Genomic DNA, 18,882 nt, shown 5'->3' on the forward strand with positions numbered 1-18,882 from the left:
GTGCTGAAGTATTAGAAAATTAATAATCTGGCACTCATATCCAAAACAGGAGATAGGCAAAAAATGACAAACTATAAATCAGTAACTTTGACATCTGTAGTGGGGAAGTTACTTCAGTCACCGTAAAGTACGAAATCACTTCGAAAAACAAAGATCAATTCACCTCTGCCAGCACGGTTTCATGATGGGCAGATTGTGCTGGCAAACCTGCTGTAGTTCTTTGAGACTGTAACCAGCAAGGTGCCTAATTGGGATGCTGCAACTCCGATACATCTGAACTTCAGAAGGCATTTGAAAAGTCGCTGCATGAAGGAACAATCTAGAACGTTAGGGGTAGTTCAGCGTAAAATATTGAATGGCTTAGAGGATTGGCTGACTTACAGAATGCAGATCATCGGTATAAATGGTCTTTCTCTGGCGAATTGAAACTTGTGAGGTGCCACAGGTATCAGTTTTCAGACCTCAACTGTTTACAATCTATCCAAATGACCTGGAAGGAGAGACAGAGTGTAGGAACTAAATTCACAGATGGTACTAAAATAGGTGGTAATATAGGCTGTAATTAGGAGATAAAGAGTTGACAGATGAATATTGATAGGCTTGGAAAATGGGACTGATTGCTATATCCGGCAGATGATGTTTAATGTGGATAAGTGCAAAGTTCAGTTTTTTTACTGCCACTCAAAATTTATTTGTTCTTGTGTTGCTCCATCTTCAGTTCTTTGGATTGTATTCACAGTTGGTGGCTCGGGTGACAGGAGTCGAGGGGTTTTGTTGAGGGAAAATCTGGTTGATCTGTGTGTAAGGAACAAGACAGTAAAGTGGAGAAAAGCCCGCAGTCAGGTCTTGTTGATTACCACAGCAGGCCTGGCAACCAGATGGTCTTATCGCTGTTCTGAATTCCTGATTTTTATTTGCCTGGAGTAAACCACATCAAAATGTTGCAGTCAGACAGACAGCCCGTAATCATATACCTATTTCATAATAAAGGGACAAATGACATTTAGATCGTAAGTAAAGACTTGGCAATTCTTTTGAGATTTTAATGACTATTTGCTGCAACTTGGAAGTGGGTGACGGGAGAACAAAACATTTTAGCTTGTTGCAATTTTATAGTTTAGATATTGAGTAAAAAGTTACATTATCAATTCTGTTCCAAAGTGTCCATAACCTATATATTATTAAAAAATATATTGAATGTATTATGGAAGAATACAGACTTTGATAAAATGAGAAACGGAAGATGTGAAGAGGATATAAGTATGTTCAGCGGTCTAGTCATGTCAAGGGAACGGGCAAATAATTGGCCTTTGGATCATAATTGAGAAAATGTGTCTGTGTTTGAGCACATTGGCGAGTTGAATGGAAAAACAGTACTATTTAAATGAACAGTTTGCGAAACTGAGGCACGAGGAACGGGTCATCTAGATCACGAAACAAATCTCTGCATCAACGTCACATTTTTTCGGGCGGCAATGTGAATCTTGAAATATTTTAAAACCAAATACATTTAGAAAATGTAAGTTTTTCTACAATTTACATAATAATCGTGGGGGTATTTTCACTTTTTAATCGTGTCTGCTTATTACTCAGCCTTCAAGAAAGGAGAATAGCTGCTCTCTGTTCATCCTATCCAGAACCCGCATGCTGTTAAACACCTCCATCAGGAGCACCTCACAACCTTCTTTGTTTGAAAATAACATCAAATAAATTTAGCCTCTCTTCAGTTTGCGTAGTCTCTTGTCTTGAGACTTCTGAAATTTATCACATTCATTCGTGTTAGTTTCATCAGCGATTGATCTGTCCACCTGAACAACCGATTTATAGCGTCCCGTAACCGCAAACGTTCTTCCTCACTGTGAATCACCAGCTCATCAACAGCAGTATTTCGCATTCTCCCCAAACTCCATTCCTCCCATTCTCATCATCAACATTTATGAAGATCACAACTAAGCCTTGATTTTCTTCCTGTTCTTCAGATGTTATTCACAGTGAAATAATTGAGAACTCCACTATCTTTTCTTCCCTTAGTTTGGTGAGTTTATGGCACGATGCTCCTTTTTTGTAAGGGAGACACAAATTCTATTTTGGACATGGAATTGTATTACCATTTTATACTTTGCGCCTCTGTATGTTCTTTTCATGAGGTTTGTATATAATTGTGATGAGGATAAAATAAACTCTACACATAGACTCACGGCAGGAGATCAAATCATATTGTCAAGTCGACCTTGAACTGGAAACAAATTATTCAAACATGCGCCCACTTTTCTTCATATTGTAAACACGGTTTCAAAAAATGGTCTTAGAGCAGCACGGATCTTGTATCTACTCCTGGGACTGGAAACAGTTAGATACTTGTTTGCAGTTGATATAATTATTAGAGTTTATTAATGTAACATTATAGTTTATTTTTATTAACATGCAAAAACAACCAAAAACACAAGCAAACAATAACGACTTCCTTTCAAACGAACATTTTTTAAAGAACCGTTTAAAGGTGCTTTACAAAAAAAAGGTTTAAGAGTCTATCGATGTGTTAAACAGTTTCTTTTCTTACGCTGCAAAAGTTTTTTTTTGTTTCAAAAAATTAAACAGTTTTTTTTTAAATAAGGAGTTGTGCCCTCATTCCAGAGAGTACTAGACGTTTCAGATCTGGAGAAGACATTTTTATTTGAGGAATTTATTGAAGAGGAATGTTTGAATTGATATAATCTGCTAAATGGTTGATTGTATTCAATTTGTATTTGATATGTATATGTACATATTTTTTCCATTTTAACATTATTGTCTGTAGGTAATGTAAGGTGACAAATATCAGGCGTTGTGAAAAGAATGTTTTAACATAAAGTTACTAAGGTCATATGTAAGGTACAGAGAGAATAGCTAGAAGATTCATAAAAAGTTATTATCCAGCAAAACAGTCAGATAGATTGGTGACGATCAAGAAAGATAAGAAGGTAGTTCAAACCTCTCCGATGGGTATTCATCTACCAAAAGGATTTTCAGTTTTATGGAACAGTTGAAGGTGATTATCTCTCTGAGAAAAACGGAAGAGCAGTAAGTTATTGGACACTTGGAACAATTCTTATGTTCGGCAACGTTTGAGGAGATTCAGTAGAGTTATCGCTGCAGTGAAGTCTTCTGTCGGGGCATCTACAGGAGATTCTGTCGCATTGAGAGTGAGTTTAGGATGGTTTTTGACTTTCCCAGTGCTAGGATTAAGAATGAGTCAAAATATTTCAAGCACACTTTTAAAGGTGTGATTGAGTAATCAGAGATACTTGTACTATTTGAAAGTAAAGACATTTTTAGGGAAATATTAAAGCAGTACAGAGTGAATTTAAGAGGTGAGGTCGAATATTCAAAATAAAGCCTTCAGATTATTAATTTCTGGTTTACTCGCAATGCCAAGCTCAACTGGGGAAGGAACAAATGGTTAAAGAAGTAAAATCAATAACTGAAGAGCTTTTGTGTTGTTGGGGTTCAGATTTTTGGAAAATTGGAATGCGTTTTGGAAAAGGAAAGACCTGTTCAAAAAGGATTGGTCTAATTTCAACTGAAAAGCAAACAATTCCTTCGCAGGGATATTTGCTCACTCTGTGAAGGGAGACTTTATATTGACGGAGAAGGTAAGGGTAGGGATGTATTCTAAGTAGCAGTGTAAATGGTGCGAGGGATGGAGAAGGTTATGAATGTGAGGAAAACACGTCAACTAGAAAAGAAAGATGAGAGTCAGCGTATATCGAAATGCTTAAGCACTAAATTGCATTTCTTTCAATGTACGGGTTCTAATGGGGGAGGCTGAGAATTCAGGGCATGTTAAAGAACATGGCATTCGGACATCAAATTTATTACAGAAACTTGGGTGGGAGATGTTCAAGAATGGCAATTCGATGTTCTAGGTGTTAAGTGTCATATGAAGGATAGAGAAAAGAGACATGCGATGGATGGGGAAGGGAGGTCTGCCGTTTTTGATTAAGAAATAAATTATTGCTAGAACTGGGGGAGATATTTTGGAAAAAATCATCCAGTTAAAATACTTTGGTAGCATAAAACATAAGACAGTAAAGAGCACTTTGAAAAGATTGTATTGTATGCTTAATTGTGGGACGGCACTCAGTGGTTAACATTACTGCCTCACAGTGCCACGGTTTGATTCCAGCCTAGGCAATTGTTGGTGTGGAATTTGCACATTGTCCCTGTGTCTGCGTGTGGTTCCTCCCACAACCCAAAGATGTGCTAGGTAGGTGAATTGCCATGCTAAATTGCCCGTATGTTCGGTGCATTTGTCCGGGGTAAATAAAGGAGAGGGAAATGATTCTGGGTGGGTTACTCATTCAGAGGGTCGGTGTGGACCTGTTCGGCCAAGGGGCCTGTTTCCATACTGTAGGGAATGTAATCTTAAATGTAAAAAATCGTTCAGTGAAAATATGTTGGTAGAAATTAAAAATAAGGAAGGAAAGAACACGACGATGATATTTCACCAATTACGCTCCAACGGTATAAAAGAAAATGAGAAACAAACATATAGGATGAACTTGGATGTATGTAAGCATAATAAGGTGGGATTTTAATTTTCTAAAAGTTGATTCGGACTATCATAGTGTTAAAGGGTTGGATGGTGAAGAATTTGCCAAATATGGTCTAGAAAATCTTCTTCATTAATATGTGGACGATCCTAATACAGAAGGAGCAAACTAGACCTTATTTCGTGTAATAGGCAGGGCAAGTGACTGAAGTAAACATGGGGGAGAAGTTTGGGTCTTGCAGTCATAATTCTATTAGTTTCAAAATGGTTGTGTAAAGGAATAAAAGTTCCATTAATGTTATCTTTTTAATTGGAGTACTATAAATTTTAATGGCATGAGACAGGGACTTACCAAGCTTGATTGCAGTAGACTGTTAGCAGGTAAAACAACGTCTGACAAAAGGGAGGCGTTCAACAGTGTGACGATGAGAGTTGAGAGGCATTATCTTCCCTTTAGAGTGAAGGGTAAGGCTGCTAAGATTAAAGAACAATGGATGACTAAAGCTGTTGAGGTTCCATTCAAGAATAAAAGAGAGCATCGACAGCTTTAATCAATTGAATCTCTTACACAAAACAAAGATTGTGCGGCATCATTAGAGAGAAATCAGGAAAGCAAAACGACGATATGAGATAGCGTGGGAAGATAAGGTTAAAATAATCCAAATATCTTGTACAACGATTTTAAGAGCAAGAGGGTAACCACGAAGAGGGTAAGGCCTTTTGATGATCATGAAAGTTATCGATGTGCTGAACCCAGGAGATGGTTAATGAAATCACCACGTTCAAGATGCATCAGGTAGCAGCAAACACACACTATTGCCCGTACCTCGCATTCATCCAGATTGAACTCTATCTGCTATTTGTAAGCTTAATGACCCATTTGATCAAGATCATTTTGTAATCTTAGAAAATGTTCTTTACTGTCCGCTGTGCCACCAATTTTGGTGTCATCCGCAAACTTATTAACCATGCCTTCTATATTATCATCCAAATGACAAACAATGAAAACCCAGAAACAACCTACGTGGAGCACTACTGGTCCAGTACGAAATGCAACCGCCCACCATTACTCTCTGTCTTCTGCGATTGCACCAATTGAAAGTTCTGGATAGACGTCTAACAGTATCGGAACAGAGAAAAACAGAATTTACGTTTTGAATCCAATATCACTTGTTCAGATTAGGTTCATATCAGCCTTGATATGTCAACTCTGTTTCTCTGTCCAGATTCTGTGTCATCCGTTGCATTTCTCAGCCATTTCAGTTGTATTTAAGATTTCCACTATAGATAACTTTTGCTTGTCTTGATTGGTTGAGATGCTGAACCCGGTTGTATTTGGAAAATATGGTCCATTCCAGTTCCGATCACTTGTGCCAGTGACACATGTATTTCACTGGAGACTGCTTCTTCTTTAAGTTCTGAAAATAACTGCATGAATTACGACAAATTGCTTTTGATTTGAAAGGCATTTTAGAGACAGATACACTTGATGTAGAAAAGGAATAGATTATTAGTTATGACATTTTCCGTGCACCTTCTGATTAAGCTTGTTTCCGCAGGCTCTGAACGTTTTTAATACATTTCTCAGAATATCTACAGCAATTATCGTGGTCACGTAGCCTATCATTACTGTACCAGATCGGAATGAGCGACATCCTCACTCTTACTCTGGCGTAACTCCCTGTAACCCCACATATTTCGTAATCTGTGTCTGTTATAATTCTGAATATCACCTACGTTAATAAACAATCTTATCAACTTGTATATCCTGTCGTTAAACAATCTATATGTAAAATATAATTCCGTATATAATATTTAAAATTTTCCTGTTCTATTCACATTATCGTTCAGCATTCCATGTGCCAAAAATCATCTTTCACTTGCTCTGCATTACATTTCATTCCATTTGTCATAAAGAAAGATGGTTGAATACTCGTGACACGGGAGATATTAATGTACTTCCCTCACATCTTCTCAGTTACTGGACCCAGTCTTTTCTGTCTCATGGCCAATATCATATTCATTCCGTCTCTTACTCATTAATTCATGGCTTTTAATGAACAAGGTTATTGTACATTGTTATGGACAAGGCCTGACCCCTCAATACATTTTAAGCAGATTGCCCAGACCGTAACTTTGCTTTTTGTTGAATGTTCGTGTATAATTTACATTTCCGAAGTGAATTAGCTCGTCCGACTGCCGAATTTTAAACAAATGGTATTTATTTCCCAGATTACAGAATGAAGCACATGAACGGAAGGCAGAATACCCGAATAATTTATCCTATACAACCGACAGGCGCTCCCAACTTAAGGATGTTGTTCCAAAACGCTTGGAGCAATCGCAATAGACAAATCCCGAAGCACAAACAGTAAATGTGACAAAAAACGTTGACAAGTTATGAGCTCAGAAGGAGGTGGAGAACGTCCAGTTTCAACACTGACCCTGGCTCAAGTTTCCCCCAAACTGAGCCGAATTACCCATCAACGTCCTCTTGATTACACAAGTTATTTATTAAAGACTTGAAAACGGTCTACCACAGGCATTACCAGTTAGGTATATACCAATGGGTCGAAAGTAAATTTTCAAAGTTCAAACATATTGAATCTTTGGTTGTTTAGAACTCTCCCTGAAACAAAATAAAAACAAGGACAATATAGTTTTGTAAAAGGACCAGCTTTGTGACAACATGCCTCATATGGTTTTGGATTGAATTTTAAACAATGTAAGTCTAACAGCTTACGACAAGTGTATTACGACGTTTGTGAGTTTGTTTTAAAAAATGCTGAAGCATTTTGTGTGTTGAAGATACAAAATTGCCTTATCAGAACATTGAGAGGAATGTCCAGAAACATCCATGTTTCCAGTGTATTCGAATGCAAATATCACACTGTAAATCCATTGACTGGTCTCAGTTCAACTCCAGGAGAGATCAGCACGATAACTACATCTAGATCGTGTTGTTTTGGGGGGTGAGGGGATGGGATTGGGAGTCAGGTAGTTACAGCATTGCAAACGGACAACACAGAAGAATTATCTAGCCTGCGATAAGAAAACATCAATAATTCCCCCTCACAGCTAACTTCATGAGAGCAATTGGTGATGGGAGATGTGACCAATAGCCAGTGATGCCAACTTTCAATCCTGTCCAATTGTTATTATGATCTGAAGGTACCATACTGAAAGGAATTAACTGGGTCTGTTTGTTCAGTGACTGTGATTGATGTCAGTCTCCATGTAATTTTAATTGTGTCACAGGATGGTTTCCAACTTCTATTAGTAAGGGCTTCTTGCAATACTTTATCCCAGTTAGCGGCGGACGCATCAGCTCCAACACTAACGAGGATCAACAGCTGCAAAGACAGAAAAAAGAAAGATAAACATCTGAGAATACTCTGGAATGTTCCACTAATGGATCAGAATCTGAGAACAGTAGACTGGAATCCTGCAGCAATGGACAGGAGTTTATCCTCGGGTCTTTTCTATGTTTCCTGGTCTTGGTTACCATTGCCATATCGGATATACGGTGTACTGTTGATCATTCAGGCGGGTTACTATCCTATCCTCGTTTTTGTTGGTGTTCCTGGTAAGTCTGTTCATCTCTATCCATTTATTAATCCCACAAACCATGGCGAACTTCATTGTTATTTCTGTATTCCAAAGTAGACAATGACAGAAACTATTGTCTTCTGTTTCAACTACAAATTCCATTCACTACCCATAAATTTGAGAACAGCCCACACCCCTGGCCTTACAAACATCTGAGAGCAAGACTGTTTGCCTTTTTGCCCGGAATTCATTTATGTATTGGTATTCTGTCCATCACCAAATTTATCCACTACCAGTCGATAATACCCCCAGTCACCATCTTTTCGTCAATGCTGATGCTTAGTAAACCACTACCTATGCCTTATTAAAATTCAGACTTTATGCTTCCAGCTCTCCTCGAAGCACTCTTTCAGTTGCAAATATTTTGATCACAAGCTTGTTCTTGTCTCTAAAGTATCTTCCTGTCAGGGACACCGTGTCAGAGTAGTAATGTCACAAGAAATGTAATTCAGAGGCACAACTTATTACACAGAAAGACACTTTTTTACATCCTACCACAGATGATGGGCAGACCGTAAATCAAAATGACAGGAATTGGAAATAAAATCGCGTTTCACTCCTATCAACCATAACATCACCAGAAGTTTGTCGATAAGTTTATCTATTTCTCTAATTTCCTTTGGTAAAGAAATCTAGCATTATTTCCAGGTCTGGCTTAAGACTGACGTCAGACCCACAACAATGTGCTTGGCTGTATACTGCCTCAAAGGATGACCTTACAGCAAAGGGCATTTAGTGATGTCAACAAATGCTGCCCTTGCCAATGAGGCAGACATTCAATGTAATAACAAAATTAAAGGATAAATAAAACAAAGAATGATGCAAGAGATCAGAATCAAAAAGAACGAGAAAGTGCCAGAGAAGCTGAACAGATTTGGCGGCCTCGGGTCGAGAGAAGAACAAAATTGGCATTTCGAGTCCAATGACCATCCATCAGAACTGAACACAACTGGGAAATAGTATGATTGATGTTGGTGACAGGGACGTCTGTTGTGTAGTGGAGAAGGACTGCGTTGAATGGATAGAGAAAGAGACAGATAGAGAGAAATAAACAAATAAAGTTATTGTTGATGATCAGCTGGGATGGATATAGAAAAACGAGATTTATCTTATTTATTTTTCCCCTGTTCCCATATTATTGAATATCGTGATCATGTAAGGTACGACAAAGTCACTCTTTAAAGTGAGTTATGTCCCTTTTTATCTCATCTCTGAGTGTGATCATCTTATTTTCTTCATTAATGGGATGCTGAGAGAGCATTTCATACCCTTTCCTCATTGTTCTTGAGAAGGTGTTAATGAGCTGCATTCCTGACCAATGCAGTTCATGGGCTGTAAGTCGCCAGTGCTTAGTTCCGTCCGGTTTCATTTCTTTGACACTTTGTAGTGAGTGATATAACTGAGTGTTTGGCTGAGCCATTTCAAACTGCAGCTGAGAGTTAACGACATTGCTGAGGATCTGGAGTCACTTGTAAACCCGACCAGCTGAAGATGGTAGATTTCCTTCCCCGGAAGGCATGAGGGTGCATTGTTTTATTTGATTATCAATTCCTGATATTTCATGAAAATCATATTCCACATTTGCTGTGGTGGCATCCAAATTCGGAGTTTGGGTCATTACCTGGGTCCTTGGATTAATATTCCCGAGATAATACAGCTCGGCCAAATCCTCCTCAGCATCTCCAACCATCTCCAAAGGCAATAGTGGTTTGCTGTTGATTGGCTTTTTTTCCTAAGGGGAAGAAATGATTTGACAAAACATACCATCCTTGCCATTTTGTATTTATGAGAAGCCGAGATGATGGAAAGTGCTCTTGGCGAAAAGGATCTAGATGTCCTTCGTCATGAGTTACTGACAGAATTCATAAAAAGCAGAAAGTAATCAGTACAGTAAATGTGTGGTGTCCTTCATTGCAAAATGATTAATGTATAGGAGTGAAAACACATTTCTTCCGTTGTAGAATGTTCTTCAGACAGTACTTGGGGCACTATGAACAGACTTTCTCTCCTTTATAATGAATGATCTCCTTGTTGCATGGAGGCAATGTAATTGAGTTTCACAAGACTATCCCTGCGGTGATTGTACCATGAGTAGAGTGTAAAGGAAATGAGGGTTTCATCTATATCGCTACAAAAGACTAAAAACAGATTACCATGAAACTTGAGTGATATGAGCTAACACTCATTATTTCCAAAACAAATTGTTGATTGCGTGAAATAGAACGTGTTTTCAGCGATACACGTCTTCACGTTTCGACAAATACATAGATAGGAAACGTTGAAAAGGACATGGGCCAAGTGCAGGGATATGAGGTTAGCATGGATGGATATTTTGGTCAGCATGAACTCGTTTGGGTTAAAGGGTCTGTCTCCGTGCTGTAGGATTCTATGACTCTATGATAGATTGCATAGCTCAGTGGACACTTCATGTTGGTTGAAAGAGAGCTCCAAGTCCTGAATGAACTCTCACCGTCTCAAGGTGCACTTGGTGTGTGACAATGCACTGAACGTCATGTTGTTCACAAACCTGTCAGCAGCCACATTCTGATAGAGTTAGCCATTCCCACCAGCTTCTGACCTCCATACAGATTACTAGCTTGTTTCGCTGTCACAAAGCTGGTTTCTTTTTTGTCACTAAAAGTTGTTCCTTGGCTCAAGGAGACTGTCCTTGATATTTTTTTTCGGATGGGCAATAAAACGAGGCCAAGTTCCGCTCAGTCTGTTTTGGTACAGAGATGAAAGGGATTTTCAGAGCCTTTTTGTTTACATGTAAACAGATAAGAATTCAGGCCAAGGTAGTCATGTTTTAGAAGTGACCAAGATAATGAAAGGGGAGTGGTCAGCTCTTCTGGCTGTACTGGCTGAGTTCAGCTGAGATGAGCAGATTTCCAATTCAGTTTGAACTGAAAAAAATCAACAAGGAGCTGTGTGTAAACTGTCTCTCTTTTCTGTTCTTCAACTTCAACCTGTAAGCATGTGTTCCATTTATACCGTGTTTTAAAGGGAGTTTGCTTATTGTAACTATTATGTGTATTCGGCACAGTATAATTAAATCGAGCTGGTTAGGTTGAGTTCTGTGAGAGCTCTTTATTCTGTTCTTTGTGTTTCATTGTGCAAATATGAGAATAAAGGTTTTGCCTGCTTTAAAATCTCGTAGACAACCCAACTATCTTCTGCCGGGTAATCTTCATTGTACACTTACCAAATCAAATTGCAAAGTTATGCTCCAGCTGCCTGCTTAAGAATGTTTTGAGTGGTCTTGCATAATACATAACAGACTGGGGGCCTCTTTGCAGAATTTTAAACAGCGAGTGTGAGGTGGTCGAGTGTTTATTTCGGGTGTTAGTTTTGTTGGGTAGATAGCAATGGCTATTTCAGTCGCCAAAAGGTTTCTCTTTGTGGACGCAGTGACTTTGGAAGTTTTGCAAAAAGTGAATAAGAGCAAGAATTAGCAAAGAAGCTGGAATTGAAGAGTGTGCTTCTGTGAGGAAAGGAGAGATAATTACAGCAGTAACTCATCTATTAAACTTGCTGTGGAAACCATCAGAATCTAGAGAGATAGCAAGTATTCAATTGCAAATGAAGCAACTTGAGTTAGAGGCGAGAAAGAAGGAAAGGGCAGCAGAAATGAAATAGTTTGAGAGAAAAAGAGCGGCAGAGGAGAAAAAAAGTGAGAGCTTTTGAACAGCAAAAACTGACACTTAAAAAGGAGAGTCAGCGTAAAAGGCTAAAATAAAGGTTAAGGGTAGGGTTACTGAGAAAGAGAGTGAGTAGTCAGAAGCCTAGTGAGAAACGGTTTAAGTATGTTCAAGCATTGCCTAAATTTGATGAGAATGATGTGGACGTCTTTTTCAACTCATTTGAAAAGGTGGCTAAACAAATGCAGTGGCAAGAGGCAATATGGGTTTTGTTGATCCAAATGAAACTTGTACGTAAGGCTAGTGAGGTATTCGCATCCTTATCAGAGGAGGTATCTGGGGAGTATGAGGAGGTGAAAAAAGCCATTTTAACTGCATATGAGCTTGTGTCAGAAGGCTACAGGCAACGTTTCAGGAATCAAAGCAGGAAACCTGGCCAAACCTAGACTGAGTTTGAACGGATCAAACAGAGTAATTTCGAAAGATGGACAAGAGCTTTAAAAACCTAGCAAATCTATAATGCCCCTAGAGATGAAATTATTTTGGACGAATTCAAAAATTCACTGCCTGAAGTAATGCAAACTGATGTGGAAGAGGAGAGAGTTAAAACGGCAAGATTAGTTGCTGAATTCCTGTTGGTCATAAACTCGTCCAATAACACGATTTGGCTTCCAGAATCAATTTCAGTCCATGAGGATAGAAATTGGAGCAAAGGGATACCCTCACGTGAAAAAGGAAATGTAGATCACAGTGAAGATCATAAGGATAATTTACTGCAGGGTTAAAAAAAAGGAAAACCTCGAAGAGGACAAAGAACTTAAAAGACTCCGGTGTTTTCATTGTAAGAAAGTGGGCCACACAAACTCACAGTGTTGGTGGGCTCGGAGAAATCCGAAGTAGGAGCAAGCAGACAAGCCTGGAAGTTTTGTTGGACGAGTAACAAAAACGCACAAGGGAAGTTAGACAACTGTCTCAGAGTATACGAGATGATCAACCATTGATTAAGGAGACGTGCCAGATCTGCTTAAAAATATGCATGCAAGGGTAAAGTTTATTTAGAAAGGCCAGGAGTAATACGTAAGCAGGTTCTAATATCAAGGAGACAGGATCGACTCAGACTGTAATGCCGATGGATGAGGAGATATGCACTGCTGAGAGACTATTGCCAGAACATATGCTGCTAACAGAAATTCATGGTGATACAAAAAAAGTGTTCAGTATGTATGGTGAGGATAGCGAGTCCACATAAGAGTGGAGAATGTGTGGTAGGAGTACTGGACAAACTCTCAGCTCCAGAAATAAAATTTGTCCTTGCAAATGATATAGCAGATTCACCAGTAGGAGTGCTGCCTACTCTAGTTGAAAAGCCAGTGTAGGTGCACGCAACTGAAGACCAGGAAAATGTTTATCCAGGAATTTTCCCTGATAGTGTGATCACAAGTTTACAGATATTCAGATTGAAGCAGGAGAGACACAAAGGCGCAGATAGGAAGCTGACATAGAGGTATCCAAATGTTTTTGGTCAGATTTTGGAACACAGGAGGAGCAAGTAGGAAAATTTAGAAGTATTTTTAGCTCTGCTAAGTTGATTGATTTACAGCAGAAAGATAAGGAGGTAAAGTAGTTATATCAAAAGCTAGTTAGCAAGAAAGTCAGTGAATACATTCCTCTCTGTTATTACTTAACAAATGATGTCTTAATGAGTAAATGGAGACCATCACACATTCCAGGAGATCAGAACTGGGCAGAAAGTCATCAAATTGATTTGCCAGTAGGTTTTAGAAAGGAATTGCTGCGAGTGACATATAGTTGCAAGTCATTTCGGGGTGAGGAAAATACTGGTTAATATACAACGATATTTCTACTGGCCTGGACAAAACAACGATGTCGACGAATTGTGCCAAACGAGTGACACATGTCGCAAAGGCAGTAATTAAACCTGCACCTTCAGTACCTTTTCCACCGTTTGAGGAACCTTTCACAAGAGTCCTGATTGATTGCACAGGTCGCCCATCTCAAACAAAAAGTGGGAATAAGTGTTTATTATCAATAATGATTGTGTCGACTTGATTTCCAGAGGCAATCTCATTACGTAGCATCACAGCTAAAGGAGTTGCAGAAAATTATTAAATGTTTTACTAGATATGGACTACCAATAGAGATCCAGTCAGATCAAAGATCAATCTTCACATCCTAACTAATCAAAGAAGTGACAGATAACGTGGGAATAAAAGAGGTAAAAACAATGACTGCAGGTGCGGGAAACCAGATTTCTGGTTCAGTGGTGCTGGAAGAGCACAGCAGTTCAGGCAGCATCCGAGGAGCTTCAAAATCGACGTTTCGGACAAAAGCCCTTCATCAGGAATAAAGGCAGCGAGCCTGAAGTGTGGAGAGTTAAGCTAGAGGAGGGTGGGGTCTGAGGGCGGAGGTGCGGGATGTGGTCGAGATGCGTTGGAGGGCCTCCTTAACCACGTGGGAAGGGAAATTACGGTCTCTAAAGAAGGAGGCCATCTGTTGTGTTCTATGGTGGAATTGGTCCTCCTGGGAGCAGATACGGCGGAGGTGGAGGAATTTGGAATACGGGATGGCATTTTTGCAAGAGATAGGGTAGGAAGAGGTGTAATGCAAGAGATAGGGTGGGAAGAGGTGTAATGCAAGAGATAGGGTGGGAAGAGGTGTAATTACCTATTCCACCCTATCCCACCCTATCTCTTGCAAAAATGCCATCCCTGAAATGATTTGGGAGGGAGGGTGTGGGAGTGGGTATCAATGGATTTTGACCCATCAGAGAGTCGAGAGCTACAAAGAATTGGGCATGAAAGAGAAATTGCAGCCGAGAGCACATCAGCCCCGACCTTCCTGAACGGAAGGCCAGGCTTGAGGGCGTAAACAGACTCGTGTTATTTCAGTGTACTCCATAGTCCAGTCACTTTGTAGCCTCTTCCATCTCAGCGACAACAAGTAGCTGAATATACTGTTCGTGTTGCTGCATAACAGGATACTGGTGTTGCATGATCTATTCTGGCAACAGTTTTAAAGGCTCGAGGCGCTGATTGGCCGCCTCCTCTGACTCTATATCAGGTTCCAGGGGCTGAAAAGCCTCATCTTGTTCTGGTATAATGGAAATCCATATCGACCAAATCTATCACCCTTTGGAGAAAGTGAGCACTGCAGATACTGTAGATCAGAGGCGAAACGTCTGGCGCTGGAAAAGCACGGAAGGGAAGGCAGCATCCGAGAAGCAGGAGTATCGATGTCTTGGACACTTCTGATGAAGCTTTTATGCCCGAAACGTCGATTCTTCTACACTGCGAATGCTGCCTGACCTGCTATGCTTTTCTAACACCACACGTTTCGATGTCTACAAGCCCGCCCTAGTCTATCTTCCTGCTCACGTCATCAAAGAACTTTATCAATTTCGTAAGGCATGAACTCCCACTCACAAAGCCATACTTATTATTCCTAATAAATCACTATTTTCCAAATGCATGTACATCTTATCTCTGTGAACCTTCTCAGGTAACGTACCTACCACAGATGTTAGACTTACTGGTCTTTCGTTCCCAGGCTTCGCTTTTCAGTCCTTCTTGAAAAAGTGTACATTTGTTATCCTGCAGTTCCTGGGACCTCACATGTTGTGAATGATGATCAAAAATATCAGCCAGGGCAACCGCAAATGCTTCTGAAGCACCTTGCACGGTTCTTGGATATATCTGGTAAGCACCATGAGATTTATCCAACTTCAAACATTGTAGTACGTCCAAGACTTCCTCTACTGTGGTTTGGATTGTCCCGAAGATAGCAACACTAACTTCCCCAAGTTTCCAAGTAGTCATGTCTTTCTCCAAGCTAAAGGTGGAGGAGAAATATTCATTGACGACTTAGCCCATCTATTATGGTTCGACACATATATGTTCACTTTGGTGATTCGGGGATCCTATTCTCTCTTGTTATTGTGTTTTCCTTTAATAAACGGAAAGTACCTCTTTGGATTCACCCTGATCTTCTCGGACAAGGATCTTTCCAGTTCATTGTTAGCCCTCCTGATTTCCTTCTTCTGTAAACTCCTGTATCCCCTATCCACCTCCAGGCATTCCCTTGATCCCAGCAGCCTGTACTTGAGCCATGCCCCCTCCTTTTTTCGTCAAAGCCTCAATACCTCTTGTCATCCAGGGCTCACCATTGCTGTCAACATTCCATTCATCTTCACAGGAACATATAGATCTTGAACTGTAGCTGCGTCTCTTTTAAAGTCTTCCAATTTTGCAGAAGTCCCTTTGCCTGCAAATAATCTACGCCAATCAACCCCTGCAAGCTCCTGTCTAATTCCATCATACTTTACCTCGCCCCAATTTAGAACTTGAACCTGTGGTCCAGTTTAGGACCCTCTATATACTGCTTGAGGAAACGTCCCTGATGCACTTAACAGAGACCGCCCCATAAAATAACTTAATGCTCTGACAGTCCCAGTCTATGGTATAAAAATTAAAATCAACTATTCTGACAACCTTTCTGGACTTGGAAGTTTCCCCAGTCTCGCTGCATATTTGTTCATCGAATTCCCATTGACTGTTTGGGGGCCTATCATACAAACCCAACAACGTCACAATGTCTTCGTATTTCTTAGCTCCAGTTTAGGACCCTCTATATACTGCTTGAGGAAACGTCCCTGATGCACTTAACAGAGACCGCCCCATAAAATAACTTAATGCTCTGACAGTCCCAGTCTATGGTATAAAAATTAAAATCAACTATTCTGACAACCTTTCTGGACTTGGAAGTTTCCCCAGTCTCGCTGCATATTTGTTCATCGAATTCCCATTGACTGTTTGGGGGCCTATCATACAAACCCAACAACGTCACAATGTCTTCGTATTTCTTAGCTCCACCAACAAAGCCTCGCTGGATGATCCTTCAGTTCTTTTATCTCTTATTACTGCTTTGATTCTCCCCTTAATCAGAAGTGCAACACTCCTCCCTTCCTTCCACATCAGTGCCGCCTAAAGCACCTGTAACTTGGTAAATTAAGCTGCCAGTCCTATCCATCCCGCAGGTTTGTTTCTGTAATAGCTATACTATCCCAGTCCCACTTACTCTTCATTCCCAGAGTTCATTACTTACCTATCAGCCCTTTTCTATTTAAATAAATGCAATTTAATCCATAAAGTCTTTCATAGCTGTGTATCATCATCCAGACTGACCTGTCTCTTCAACTTACTATTTCTCATTACTGTATCTCCTTCCAGCTTCAAAGTTGCCTCCCTGCTGTTGAGGATACTACCCCCTAACAATCTAATTCAAACCCTTCCTTGTAGCACGAACAAAACTGTCCGCCAATATATTGGTCATCTCTCAAGTGTAAGTGCCATCTGTCCTCTTGAACAGGTCAACTCTATCACAGAAAAGATCCCAATGATCTAACAATCTGAATACCTCCCACCGTATCATTTCTTGAGTCACATGTTTATCTGCCATATCCTCACTAGCTCATGACACTGGAAATAATCAGGAGATTACCTCCATCAAGGACCTGGTTTTTATTTTTTTCCTATCTCTCTGTAATCTCTCTGTCGTACCTCATTCTTATATCTACCTCTGGCATTTGTACCAACGTGCACGATGACTTCTGGCTTCTCCCTCTTCCCCTTGAGAGCGTTCTGCAGCCACTCGGAGATATCTTAGACCTTGTCACCTGGGAGGTCACACACAATCTTGGATTCCTGTTTGAGGGCACAGAATTCTCCGAATTAACCCTCTAAAAATCGACTCTCCTATCTCTAAGACTCTGTTTGCCTTTACCCTTTCCCACTGCATCCCAGTGCCAATGGTCTTGCCACCAAACTATCTCACTCCCGAGCAAGAGAGTTTGCTTTTCCAGTGAATACCGGGTTTTGGAAAAAGAATACTATTAGACTCAGGAGCAATAGTATGCCTATCTGCTCACGGAGTCTGTTTTTCCATTCAATTTATTCTGTTAATACCTCATTCCACTTTCCTGCAATTTCCCTGAAATCCTGGAATAAAAGTCAGACTGTCTCAGCCTTGAAGATATTTAATAATCTCGACTCAACAGCCTTCAGAATTTTCTACAATTGTTTCCCTCTCACTGATGTGAGACTTGGTGGGCTTTAATCCCATGGCTCATTTCTAGTACTCTATTTGAAAGTTCTACCGACATTAAATGTTATCCTGTCCGATCACACCTCCTCTGTGGCCAGAGGGAAAACTAAGATAAAGGTTTAAGAGCCTGTAATCTCCTTCTTCTTCATCCATGTCAGCCGAAGATACAGCTCATCCGGATCTGGGGATGTGACTACTCTTTTTCCTGCATCAACTTCCAATTCATCCTCAGCTTCTGTATCAATTCATTCAAGGGTCATACGGTTACTCTCCCTGAATTCAGGAACTTTTTATGCAAGCTGAAGACCGATATGAAGTACATGTTCAACATATACTCTAGCTCTGTGCACAGGCTATCTCCTTGACCCCTAACACCCCTCATTTTTTCATTTGTTATCCTCTCCCTGTTTTTAACCAATATAATATCTTTGGCTTCTTGCTGATCTTACCTGCTAATGTTTTTATCACCCCAACTCCCCTTCTGCTCTTCTCCTGGCCTTTTAAGTTTAGCCCTACATTTTTTATATTCTTTTGTATCTCAACTGATCAGCTCACTTTGTACCTCCTCTAAGCTTCTCCTGCCTTTGCAATTCTGTTCTGAATTTTTGTCGACATGCAAGGTACTGTGGGCTTGTGATCCTAAGTCTCGTCTCCTTCGGCGTCACATATTGGTCTGGCACTCTTCTATCAATTCCATTTTGATCAACCCCAAATCCCCCCCCCCCCCCCAACCCCACGCTGTTCTGCTACAGTTTCACTCAGAAGCAACTGCACTTTGGCCAGATTTTGTCATTTTGTTTGATAAAATCTCTCTCCTTAATCCAGAAAGCTTCTATATTTCAGACCTTTTTTTGTGTTTTCTTTACCAAACTTAAAATGTATGCTGTCACGGTCATTCGTCCTACAATGTTTTCCGAATCCTGCCTGCAACACCTAACTAGCTTCGCTCCCTACATTGTGGCCCAGCACTGCAGCGCCCATTGT

The 18,882-nt window shown here is 40.1% G+C and overlaps 1 pseudogene; it reads right to left on the bottom strand.

Moving 5' to 3' along the window:
• LOC148146301 (uncharacterized) overlaps positions 1-15,614 on the bottom strand; it is a 39,801-nt pseudogene extending 24,187 nt beyond the window's left edge.
• Between the last annotated feature and the right edge of the window lie 3,268 nt (positions 15,615-18,882).

This window comes from Chiloscyllium plagiosum, unplaced genomic scaffold, assembly GCF_037043375.1.
Source record: "Chiloscyllium plagiosum isolate Xiang-an unplaced genomic scaffold, Cpla_swu_hap1 HiC_scaffold_21, whole genome shotgun sequence".
In the NCBI taxonomy this organism is placed as follows: Eukaryota; Metazoa; Chordata; class Chondrichthyes; order Orectolobiformes; family Hemiscylliidae; genus Chiloscyllium; species Chiloscyllium plagiosum.